Source organism: Silene latifolia, unplaced genomic scaffold (genome assembly GCF_048544455.1).
Source record: "Silene latifolia isolate original U9 population unplaced genomic scaffold, ASM4854445v1 scaffold_220, whole genome shotgun sequence".
NCBI lineage: Eukaryota > Viridiplantae > Streptophyta > Magnoliopsida > Caryophyllales > Caryophyllaceae > Silene > Silene latifolia.
In genome coordinates, this window is record NW_027413174.1 from 172,132 (window position 1) to 186,972 (window position 14,841).

The window sequence follows — 14,841 nt, forward strand, 5'->3', positions numbered from 1 at the left end:
CATAATGAATAATGAACTAGGACAAATGATTCACAAAACGAGTCACAATGACTAATGAACTAGAACAAATGATTCACACAAGGAGTCACATTGACTAATGAACAAGGACAAATGGTTCACACAACGAGTCACAAGTAATGAACTAGAACAAATGATTCTTACACAACGAGTCACAAGGACTAATTAACAAGGACAAATGATTTACACAATGAGTCACAATGACAAATGAAATAGAACAAATGATTCACACAAGTAGTCACAATGACTAATGAACAAAGACAAATGGTTCACACAACGAGTCATAAGGACTAATGAACAAGGACAAATGATTCACACAACGAGTCACAAGGACTAATGAACAAGAACAAATGGTTCACACAACGAGTCACAAGGACTAATGAACAAGAAAAAATGGTTCACACAACGAGTCACAAGGACTAATGAATTAGAACAAATGAATTACACAACGAGGCAGAAGGACTAATTAACAAGGACAAATGATTAACACAATGAGTCACAAGGACGAAAGAACAAGGACAAATGGTTTACAACGAGTCACAAGCACTACGTAACAAGGACAAATGGTTCACACAACGAGTCACAAGGACTAATGAACAAAGACAAATGATTCACACAACGAGTCACAAGGACTAATGAACAAGAACAAATGGTTCACACAACGAGTCACAAGGACTAATGAATAAGAACAAAACACAAAGAGTCACAAGGACTAATGAACTAGAACAAATGATTTACAAACGAGTCGAAGGACTAATGAACAAGGACAATTGATTCACACAACGAGTCACAAGGACTACTGAACAAGGACAAATGATTCACACAAGGAGTCACAATGACTAATGAACAAGGACAAATGGTTCACACAACGAGTCACAAGGACTAATAAACAAGGAGAAATGATTCACACAATGAGTCACAAGGACTAATGAACAAGAACAAATGGTTCACACAACGAGTCACAAAGACTAATAAACAAGAACAAATGGTTCACACAACGAGTCACAAGGACTAATGAACTAGAACAAATGATTTACATAACGAGTCAGAAGGACTAATTAACAAGGATAAATGATTCACACAACGAGTCACAATGACTAATGAACAAAGACAAATGGTTTACAACGAGTCACAAGGACTAATTAACAAGGACAAATGATTTACACAACGAGTCACAATGACAAATGAACTAGAACAAATGATTCACACAAGGAGTCACAATGACTAATGAACAAGAACAAATGGTTCACACAACGAGTCACAAGGACTAATGAACAAGAACAAATGGTTCACACAACGAGTCACAAGGACTAATGAACTAGAACAAATGATTTACACAACGAGTCAGAAGGACTAATTAACAAGGACAAATGGTTCACACAATGAGTCACAAGGACTAATTAACAAGGTCAAATGATTTACATAACGAGTCATAATAAATAATGAACTAGGACAAATGATTCACAAAACGAGTCACAATGACTAATGAACTAGAACAAATGATTCACACAAGGAGTCACATTGACTAATAAACAAGAACAAATGGTTCACACAACGAGTCACAAGGACTAATGAACTAGAACAAATGATTTACACAACGAGTCAGAAGGACTAATTAACAAGGACAAATAATTCACACGAGTCACAAGGACTAATGAACAAAGACAAATGGTTTACAACGAGTCACAAGGACTAATTAACAAGGACAAATGATTTACACAACGAGTCACACTGACAAATGAAATAGAACAAATGATTCACACAAGGAGTCACAATGACTAATGAACAAGGACAAATAGTTCACACAACGAGTCACAAGGACTAATGAACAAGGACAAATGATTCACACAACGAGTCACAAGGACTAATGAACAAGAACAAATGGTTCACACAACGAGTCACAAGGACTAATGAACAAGAACAAATGGTTCACACAACGAGTCACAAGGACTAATGAACTAGAACAAATGATTTACACAACGAGTCACAATGACTAATAAACAAGGACAAATGGTTTACACAAGGAGTCACAAGGACTAATTAACAAGGTCAAATGATTTACATAACGAGTCATAATGAATAATGAACTAGGACAAATGATTCACAAAACGAGTCACAATGACTAATGAACTAGAACAAATGATTCACACAAGGAGTCACATTGACTAATGAACAAGGACAAATGGTTCACACAACGAGTCACAAGTAATGAACTAGAACAAATGATTCTTACACAACGAGTCACAAGGACTAATTAACAAGGACAAATGATTTACACAATGAGTCACAATGACAAATGAAATAGAACAAATGATTCACACAAGTAGTCACAATGACTAATGAACAAAGACAAATGGTTCACACAACGAGTCATAAGGACTAATGAACAAGGACAAATGATTCACACAACGAGTCACAAGGACTAATGAACAAGAACAAATGGTTCACACAACGAGTCACAAGGACTAATGAACAAGAAAAAATGGTTCACACAACGAGTCACAAGGACTAATGAATTAGAACAAATGAATTACACAACGAGGCAGAAGGACTAATTAACAAGGACAAATGATTCACACAATGAGTCATAAGGACGAAAAAACAAGGACAAATGGTTTACAACGAGTCACAAGCACTGCGTAACAAGGACAAATGGTTCACACAACGAGTCACAAGGACTAATGAACAAAGACAAATGATTCACACAACGAGTCACAAGGACTAATGAACAAGAACAAATGGTTCACACAACGAGTCACAAGGACTAATGAATAAGAACAAATGGTTCACACAAAGAGTCACAAGGACTAATGAACTAGAACAAATGATTTACAAAACGAGTCAGAAGGACTAATGAACAAGGACAATTGATTCACACAACGAGTCACAAGGACTACTGAACAAAGACAAATGGTTTACAACGAGTCACAAGGACTAATTAACAAGGACAAATGATTTACACAGCGAGTCACAATGACAAATGAACTAGAACAAATGATTCACACAAGGAGTCACAATGACTAATGAACAAGAACAAATGGTTCACACAACGAGTCACAAGGACTAATGAACAAGAACAAATGGTTCACACAACGAGTCACAAGGACTAATGAACTAGAACAAATGATTTACACAACGAGTCACAATGACTAATAAACAAGGACAAATGGTTCACACAATGAGTCACAAGGACTAATTAACAAGGTCAAATGATTTACATAACGAGTCATAATGAATAATGAACTAGGACAAATGATTCACAAAACGAGTCACAATGACTAATGAACTAGAACAAATGATTCACACAAGGAGTCACATTGACTAATGAACAAGGACAAATGGTTCACACAACGAGTCACAAGTAATGAACTAGAACAAATGATTCTTACACAACGAGTCACAAGGACTAATTAACAAGGACAAATGATTTACACAATGAGTCACAATGACAAATGAAATAGAACAAATGATTCACACAAGTAGTCACAATGACTAATGAACAAAGACAAATGGTTCACACAACAAGTCATAAGGACTAATGAACAAGGACAAATGATTCACACAACGAGTCACAAGGACTAATGAACAAGAACAAATGGTTCACACAACGAGTCACAAGGACTAATGAACAAGAAAAAATGGTTCACACAACGAGTCACAAGGACTAATGAATTAGAACAAATGAATTACACAACGAGGCAGAAGGACTAATTAACAAGGACAAATGATTCACACAATGAGTCACAAGGACGAAAGAACAAGGACAAATGGTTTACAACGAGTCACAAGCACTGCGTAACAAGGACAAATGGTTCACACAACGAGTCACAAGGACTAATGAACAAAGACAAATGATTCACACAACGAGTCACAAGGACTAATGAACAAGAACAAATGGTTCACACAACGAGTCACAAGGACTAATGAATAAGAACAAATGGTTCACACAAAGAGTCACAAGGACTAATGAACTAGAACAAATGATTTACAAAACGAGTCAGAAGGACTAATGAACAAGGACAATTGATTCACACAACGAGTCACAAGGACTACTGAACAAAGACAAATGGTTTACAACGAGTCACAAGGACTAATTAACAAGGACAAATGATTTACACAATGAGTCACAATGACAAATGAACTAGAACAAATGATTCACACAAGGAGTCACAATGACTAATGAACAAGAACAAATGGTTCACACAACGAGTCACAAGGACTAATGAACAAGAACAAATGGTTCACACAACGAGTCACAAGGACTAATGAACTAGAACAAATGATTTACACAACGAGTCACAATGACTAATAAACAAGGACAAATGGTTCACACAATGAGTCACAAGGACTAATTAACAAGGTCAAATGATTTACATAACGAGTCATAATGAATAATGAACTAGGACAAATGATTCACAAAACGAGTCACAATGACTAATGAACTAGAACAAATGATTCACGCAAGGAGTCACATTGACTAATGAACAAGGACAAATGGTTCACACAACGAGTCACAAGTAATGAACTAGAACAAATGATTCTTACACAACGAGTCACAAGGACTAATTAACAAGGACAAATGATTTACACAATGAGTCACAATGACAAATGAAATAGAACAAATGATTCACACAAGTAGTCACAATGACTAATGAACAAAGACAAATGGTTCACACAACGAGTCATAAGGACTAATGAACAAGGACAAATGATTCACACAACGAGTCACAAGGACTAATGAACAAGAACAAATGGTTCACACAACGAGTCACAAGGACTAATGAATTAGAACAAATGAATTACACAACGAGGAAGAAGGACTAATTAACAAGGACAAATGATTCACACAATGAGTCACAAGGACGAAAGAACAAGGACAAATGGTTTACAACGAGTCACAAGCACTGCGTAACAAGGACAAATGGTTCACACAACGAGTCACAAGGACTAATGAACAAAGACAAATGATTCACACAACGAGTCACAAGGACTAATGAACAAGAACAAATGGTTCACACAACGAGTCACAAGGACTAATGAATAAGAACAAATGGTTCACACAAAGAGTCACAAGGACTAATGAACTAGAACAAATGATTTATAAAACGAGTCAGAAGGACTAATGAACAAGGACAATTGATTCACACAACGAGTCACAAGGACTACTGAACAAGGACAAATGATTCACACAAGGAGTCACAATGACTAATGAACAAGGACAAATGGTTCACACAACGAGTCACAAGGACTAATAAACAAGGAGAAATGATTCACACAATGAGTCATAAGGACTAATGAACAAGAACAAATGGTTCACACAACGAGTCACAAAGACTAATAAACAAGAACAAATGGTTCACACAACGAGTCACAAGGACTAATGAACTAGAACAAATGATTTACATAACGAGTCAGAAGGACTAATTAACAAGGATAAATGATTCACACAACGAGTCACAATGACTAATGAACAAAGACAAATGGTTTACAACGAGTCACAAGGACTAATTAACAAGGACAAATGATTTACACAGCGAGTCACAATGACAAATGAACTAGAACAAATGATTCACACAAGGAGTCACAATGACTAATGAACAAGAACAAATAGTTCACACAACGAGTCACAAGGACTAATGAACAAGAACAAATGGTTCACACAACGAGTCACAAGGACTAATGAACTAGAACAAATGATTTACACAACGAGTCACAAAGACTAATAAACAAGGACAAATGGTTCACACAACGAGTCACAAGGACTAATTAACAAGGTCAAATGATTTACATAACGAGTCATAATAAATAATGAACTAGGACAAATGATTCACAAAACGAGTCACAATGACTAATGAACTAGAACAAATGATTCACACAAGGAGTCACATTGACTAATAAACAAGAACAAATGGTTCACACAACGAGTCACAAGGACTAATGAACTAGAACAAATGATTTACACAACGAGTCAGAAGGACTAATTAACAAGGACAAATAATTCACACGAGTCACAAGGACTAATGAACAAAGACAAATGGTTTACAACGAGTCACAAGGACTAATTAACAAGGACAAATGATTTACACAACGAGTCACACTGACAAATGAAATAGAACAAATGATTCACACAAGGAGTCACAATGACTAATGAACAAGGACAAATAGTTCAAACAACGAGTCACAAGGACTAATGAACAAGGACAAATGATTCACACAACGAGTCACAAGGACTAATGAACAAGAACAAATGGTTCACACAACGAGTCACAAGGACTAATGAACAAGAACAAATGGTTCACACAACGAGTCACAAGGACTAATGAACTAGAACAAATGATTTACACAACGAGTCACAATGACTAATAAACAAGGACAAATGGTTTACACAAGGAGTCACAAGGACTAATTAACAAGGTCAAATGATTTACATAACGAGTCATAATGAATAATGAACTAGGACAAATGATTCACAAAACGAGTCACAATGACTAATGAACTAGAACAAATGATTCACACAAGGAGTCACATTGACTAATGAACAAGGACAAATGGTTCACACAACGAGTCACAAGTAATGAACTAGAACAAATGATTCTTACACAACGAGTCACAAGGACTAATTAACAAGGACAAATGATTTACACAATGAGTCACAATGACAAATGAAATAGAACAAATGATTCACACAAGTAGTCACAATGACTAATGAACAAAGACAAATGGTTCACACTGTTGGAGTAGTGTCCTCCACAATGAGTGCGTTTACATATTAAATCTCGTAAAAGGAATATCAGGGATTTATTTATTTATTTGTCAGCTGGTCATCGTTAATCGGTAATGATTGGCTGACTAGAGTTTGACATTCTTGTCGTGTGACGGCGGTGATCGGTGATCCCTTTAGGTCACACCTATAGGATGACGCCCAAATAGAATTAATTAATTATTTGTATGAGATACGAGATAATTAATTCCTTGTATTATTTGACTTTTAATTAGTCACGTAAAAGTATTGTTTGATGACGGGTTACGAACTCGAGACAAAGAGATTTATTATTTAATTATGAGATATTTAAATAATAAATGATTAGAATTTATTAATTAATTGTTAATTAATTAATTTTATACGATATGTGTATAATGATTGAGGTGGAATTTATTAGCTATGTATATTTTACAAGAGGTTGTAAAATTAGCTAAGTGGGATAATATTGACACATTGTATGTTGATAAAATAGTCTTATGATTGCTTAATAGTTAAGTAGTTATTGGTAGTTAATTTATATTATTTAATGGTTAAATAATTTAAATTAATATTTAATTATGTAAGATAATTAAATATAAGACTTATAAGCATTTATGGGGCAAATGTCGAAACCGTAATGGACCCATATAAGTCCACTATAATTGTTTATTTTGAGTGGACAATTAGTGTCCATATTAGTGTTTTTTTCTACGTGATTATGTTCCCCATAATTGGCTTTATATGCCCTACAATTCACCTAAATCATAAGTGGAAAAATTTGAAGAAAGTTTGGTCATTTTTGTTTGTGTGCTTTGGTAATTCCTCACGTAGGAATTAAGAGACCAAAATTTTCTTCTTATTTTGGTTCATCATTTTTCACCAAAATCACATATAAAACCAACTAATAATATTATCATAGTAATAATATTAATTAGTACATCATATATACAAAACAAGGTTACTACTATTTTTACCTAGTTAGTAATATAGTAGTATTTTGGGTTAATCTTGGGTGCCACCGAAGGAGATTACCTATTTTGGTAATTGGTGTTATTTGGAGGATCATCCTTATTACATCAGCTCAAGAACAACATCAAGGAAGGAGTCCTTGAGTTGTGCCCATTTTTGCCTTATAGCAATGTAAGGAACTTTTGTCTTAAGATGGTTTATATACCATCTTTTATTCATGTTTTTGCATGCATGTAGATTTAGACCACTTTGAATTAATTTGTAATTTTAATATCATAAGATGAGTATTAATTTGGTCTAAATAACTAACAAGTGGTATCAGAGCATTGTTAAATACATGCATGTTGTGTTAAGACGATTTTAGCAATTTATGAGATAAATTAATAAAATTGATATTATGTTACTAAAATTCGTTTTATCACATGATATAGTCTTACATGTAAATAATCTGGTCTTAGAATGATATGGGACAAAAATTTGATTTTTGTTAAATTTTTCCACTTTTTATAACTTAAATTGGCATAAAATTGAGTTAAAATGCATTAAAATTAATTAAGAGTTAATTAAATTGGGTTGCATGTTAATTTTATGCATATTTATTTATAAATAACCACATGGATGTTCTATTTATGAGAAAAATAGAAACTTTAAATTAATGTGATTAATTTAGGTAGTTTATTAATTTTTATTTGATAAAAATGGGTAAATAATGGTTATTTTGTAAATAAATATTGATTTAACTTTAGGGCTCGAAATTTCTGAATTTTTAGCTCCTGGAATTTTTTTCCAAAATGTACAAAATTTTATTTTAAGTCATTTCAATTTTTATGGTTTGATTTAGAATTAAATCGTAAAAATTGTCGCTTTACCGATTAAATTGTGACTTTGTTTTAAATAAATTTTAAAAACAAAAATTTTCACTTGCATGGTATTTTTGGTGTAAGGCCAGAATGTTCATGGTTTTGAAATTTATTTTTCCATAAATTTTTGTATTAAATGGAATTTTATATGATAATTGTGAATTATTATATATTTTTTGTCACAATTGTGTTTTAATTCCCATATAAATTCAAGATAATTGTTGAGAATGGTTATTTTGATATTAGACCAGATTAGAATGATGAGTAAGTCTTAAAATTGTTTTAAGAAATGATTATGAATTTTTATTGGTAAAAATTCCGTAAGGCAAGCTCAAATGATCGTTGTTGGTAAGTTAGACGATTTGGCATGTCATTTTCCATAATGCATTTTATTATTCATTTTGATGAATGGTTTTTAGAATTATAATTATGTAATTTTTCCTAATATGGCCATAGGTAGAAGTTGGTATTTCCCGAAATGTAAGGGAATATCGACTTGTTTTGTAATTAATTGCGATTTCGCATCGCCTAATTTGTAATTAATTAATAGTTTTATTTTAATTTTATTACAAATTGTATAATAGGGTATTGTTATGTAATTTAATTATTAGTAATTAAATAAAGCTACAAAAGACGGAGTTTTCATGAAGATGGTGTTTTCGGAAAGGCGTTCCGAAATCCTAAAGAAGGAGGCCAATTTATGAAGACTCGAGGGACCAAGGAGTTGGTTTCCAAAATGTAATAAATTTAGTTAATTAGATTAACTAGGTGGCCATATTAGGACTTGTTTGCTTTAATTCTTTTATGCATTCATGCCAAATCGTCACTACATGTTTTAATTTTTGTGGTTATCGATTTAATCGTCTAGCATTCACTAAATTTTGTTCACTTAAAAGTGATAGACAATTAAATTGATAAGATCTCTCACATTTGTTTAAAATTGAGATTAAGCCTTACCAAATAATAGCACCTATGAATCCCTTCTTCATTAGAGGTAGGTTCGGATCACCGAGGTACACTCTTTTTACGTTGGGTAAGTAGGGTAATAAAGGTTATTACGCGTGAAAATTGGTTGGACTCAACGGGATAAATATGGGTTGAATCGGTCCACCGTGCCCATATTTATTCTGGGGCTAAAAGATAGATTTTAAGAAAATCCGTCAACCAAGAGTTCTAGTAGTAGAATCAGTCAAAGTTGTTGACTCACCAAATTTATATAAATATAGGTTGAATCGGTCCACCGTGCCCGTGTTTATATAAAATTGGATCTTGGAATCATTTATATAATTCAGTGGGAGATCATTATATAAATGCGAACTTGTTAAATAGTTTCACAAGTTAAATATATCTAGACGATAAATGTTAAAACTTTCCTTTATTTCCTTTGTAGTAATCACGATGGCTTCTACTAGTGAAACCGCCACCATAGCTAGAGATTCATGGCTACGTTCTTTTATGGACAAATATGTATTAGCAGCCGACGGTAGTAATTTTAAAGATTGGGAAGAACAACTTCGATTAGCTCGCCGGTGATGGCAAATTACGCTACCTTGTCGATCCCTCTCCCCCTTCGCCTAGTACTAGGGCCACTGCCGATGTAAGGGATGCTTTTTCAAATTATCAAAAGGAATCCGCTGCTGTTAAAAATGTTTTGATTTTTTCAATGCATCCTGCTTTACAAAGGCAATGTGTCAAGTTTCGCGATGCACATGAAGTATTTTCGAGGCTTTCAACAATGTTTTCTCAAGCCCCGAGAATAATTCAATATGACACCGCTGTTCGTTTCTTTGAGGCTAACCTCAAAGATGGTCAACCTGTAAGTTCACACGTACTTAAATTGATTGAGTACGTGGAAACTTTAGAGGGGTTGGGATGCAAGATCCCCGACGAACTTGTGGTGGACCGAGTACTCCACTCTCTCTCAAGCGTCAAGGGATTTACCCAATTTAGGGTAAATTACAATATGACGAACATGAGAAAGAGTTTACATGAGCTCCATTCTCTGCTTGTGCAAGCAGAGAAGGACATGGGATTGAGTGGGAGTACAAGGAAAGATGTGCTTGCGATTAATGTGAAGGGGAAGAAGCAGTTTAAGAGGAACGCAGGTAAGAAACCCGTTCAGGTGGAGGGCAAAGGTAAAGCAATTGCGAATTGTTCTACCAAGCCAAAATCCATAAAGGGTAATCCTCTTAAAGATACTTGTAATTATTGTAATAACAAGGGACATTGGAGGCGTAATTGCACAAAATACCTGGATGACATAAAAGCTGGCATTGTGAAGCCAACATGTAATTTCTCAACTGAATCTTTTATGATAGACATAAATTATGCTTCAAATACAACTTGGGTATTAGATACTGGTTGTGGTTCTCACTTGTGCAATCATTTGCAGGGCCTAAAAAGCATAAGAAAGCTAAACAAGGGTGATGTCGATCTCCGAATGGGAAACGGGTCTAAAGTAGCTGCCGTCTCAGTAGGAACTTATGTACTTAGTTTAGCTTCGGGTTTGGAGTTGCATCTTAATAATTGTTATTTTGTACCAACATTATCTAGAAATATAATATCCGTATCTGTGTTAGACACTGAAGGGTTTTCCTTTGTAATTAAAGACAAGTGTTGTACTTTTTCCCTTAATGAGATTGTATATAGTCAAGCTATATCAATCAATGGTATTTATATTCTAGATACTTGCAACGATGTTTATCATTTAGATAATAAAAGACTCAAAACAGGTGATCCCGATCAATCTTATTTATGGCATTGTCGATTAGGACACATTAACGAGAAGCGCATTAAAAGACTAGTGTCGACTGGTGTAATTAAACCTTTTGATTTCGAATCATTTGGTACATGCGAATCTTGTCTTCTTGGCAAGATGACTCGTTCACCTTTTCTAGGAAAAGGATCTCGAGCTGGTGAGTTATTGGGTTTAATACACACTGATGTGTGTGGTCCAATGACAGTCACTGCTAGAGGTAATTATGACTATTTCATTACTTTTACCGATGACATGAGTAGATATGGGTATATCTACTTAATGAGGTATAAAAGTGAAGCTTTTGATAAGTTCAAAGAGTTTCAGAATGAAGTAGAAAACCAATTAAATAAGAAGATTAAAGCATTACGATCAGATCGTGGTGGGGAATATTTAAGCAATGACTTTAAAGATCACCTTATTAACTGCGGTATTGTATCTCAGTTAACTCCTCCTGGCACACCACAATTAAATGGTGTGGCTGAAAGGAGGAATCGAACTTTATTAGATATGGTTCGATCAATGATGAGTCAAACAGAGTTACCTAAGTCATTCTGGGGTTTTGCCATTTTATCTGCTGTACAATCACTTAATAAAAGTCCCACTAAAGCAACTGACAAAACTCCATATGAGATATGGAAAGGGAAAGTCCCGAATCTGCGATACATGAAAGTATGGGGTTGTGATGCTTATGTCAAGAGCAAATCTGACGACAAGCTTGCACCTCGTTCTGAAAAGTGTATTTTTGTAGGCTACCCTAAGGAAACTTGTGGATATTACTTCTACAATAGTAACGAGAACAAAGTGTTTGTGGCTCGTGAAGTTTGTTTCTAGAAAACGAATTTATTTCTAGAAGACAGAGTGGGAGAAAATTTGAACTTGATGAAGTTCAAGAGCCACAAAGCGATATGACACTACAGGAAGATGTTCCTTCTACGTCTGAATCGGTTATTGTTCCTTCTGAACCTAGGAGGTCGGAAAGGGTTAGTCGCCGACTGATAGATACCTTGGTATTATCGAGGAAGAAGGTGACTATGAGGTTTTACTTTTAGAAAGTGATGAACCCAAGACCTATAAAGCAGCTATTATGAGTTCTGACTCTAAGCTATGGCTCGAAGCCATGCAATCCGAAATGGATTCCATGTACGATAATCAGGTATGGGACCTGGTTGACTTACCTAAAGATGTTCGACCTCTTCAGTGTAAGTGGATATTCAAGATTAAAATCGGCATGGATGGACATAAAGATGTCTACAAAGCTAGATTGGTTGCAAAAGGTTTCACTCAGGTTCATGGTTTACACTATGATGAAACTTTTGCACCAGTTGCTATGCTTAGATCTGTTCGGATAATGTTAGCGATTGCTGCATTTCATGATTATGAGATATGGCAAATGGATGTCAAAACCGCTTTCTGAACGGGTTTTGGAAGAGGAAGTGTTCATGACACAACCTGAGGGTTTTGTGGATCCTAAAAATCCTAACAAAGTATGCAAACTTAAGAGATCCATTTATGGTCTTAAGCAAGCGTCAAGGAGTTGGAATCATCGTTTTGATCATGTTATTAAACAGAATGGTTTTTCTCGAAGTGTTGAGGAACCGTGTTTATACATGAAGTTTAGTGGGAGTAAAGTTGTTTTCTTACTTCTTTATGTGGACGACATATTACTCATTGGGAATGATGTTGATATGCTTGCTTCTGTTAAGAAGTGGTTTGGAAATCACTTCCAAATGAAAGATTTGGGAGAAGCTCAGCGCATCTTGGGTATCCGGATCTATAGGGATAGATCCAAAAGGATATTAGCATTGAGTCAAGAAGCCTATATCGATAAGATTCTTGACCGATTCAATATGAAAAACTCCAAGAGAGGTTTTCTACCTATGGGTAGTGGGATCACTTTGAGTAAGTCACAGTGTCCTACTGAGCCTAAGGATATTGAACGCATGAAATCGATTCCCTATGCTTCCGCTGTTGGATCGATCATGTATGCTATGATGTGTTCTCGTCCTGACGTCTCGTATGCTTTGAGTATGACGAGTTGTTTTCAGAAAACTCCGGTGAGAGTCACTGGATAGCCGTCAAGAATATTTTGAAGTACTTGAGAAGGACTAAAGATTCATTCTTAGTGTTTGGAGGAGAATCTGAATTACGTATAAGAGGTTATACGGATGCCAGTTTCCAAACCGATAGGGATGATTTGAAATCCCAGGCTGGATTTGTCTTTTTGTTGAACGGAGGGGCGGTTTCTTTGGAGAAGTTTCAAAGAGTCTGTGATGCTGATTCTACAACGGAAGCCGAGTACATTGCGCCTCCGAAGGCGCAAAGGAAGCTTTTTGGATTAGGCAATTTTAGAGGGACTGAAAGTAGTCCCTACTGCCGAGGATCCTATCACTTTGTATTGTGATAACAGTGGGGCTATTTTTCAAGCAAAAGAGCCCAAGTCTAGTAACAAGTCTAGGCATGTACTTAGGAAATTTCATGTAATTAGAGATTTAATTGAAAGGAAAGAAATTACAGTTTGTAAGGTTGGGACGATTGACAACATCGCGATCCTTTAACCAAGCCATTGTCTCAAGCTAAACATGATAGTCATGTAGTTTCGATGGGGTTGAGACGAATGCCGAAACTGTTGTAAATTATATGATATGTAATAATAAAATATTGTATTTATTATTTCATATATGATAAGTTGCATTTATCGTTATATTGAGTTTAAGTCCGAATTTATATACTTTGTTTTCTCCAAATAGGTTGTAAAGACAATGTCGAACCCTATTAAGTGAACTGGATTAACATTGTATTTTGTCCCTAGTTACTTTATGAGGTGACGTCTCGGAGTGACTAGATTGTAAGGCGATAGATGACAGGTTCGACTGTCATATGGTCATAGTGATGACTGGTCGATTACATAGGCATATTGTGAGACAATTTGTCGGACAATGACCGTTTATAGAGTCCTTTTGTTGCTAGGTCGTGGCGAGGACTTCTATTTATTCCTTCGAGTCAATTCTTTAGACTGGTGACTATTTGTCTGAGTTGATATGGTTTTCCGGTGGCTTTGGTTTTTGTTCTAGGTCGCACCGTAAAAGGAGGCCGATGAGCATTTATTGGGTCATTGTGATCTCAGATCGAATGAAGAAAATAGGTCAACGGGATTGTCCTTATAAGTCATATTTTATCTCAAGGCCACTCGAGGAGAGATGACTGTAAATGCGTGGCCACGCTCGGATGAGATCTATAGTAGATTATCCGGTCGACAGTCATTCTCCGATCGAGGAAACCACTTTATGATATGATCACGTGCAAGAACGACCTGAAAGACATCTTGCATTGAGTGGGAGATATTATTGGACAAGAGAATTGGTAATGCACACTTGTGTCAGACAAGTGGGAGATTGTTGGAGTAGTGTCCTCCACAATGAGTGCGTTTACATATTAAATCTCGTAAAAGGAATATCGGGATTTATATTATTTATTTGTCAGCTGGTCATCGTTAA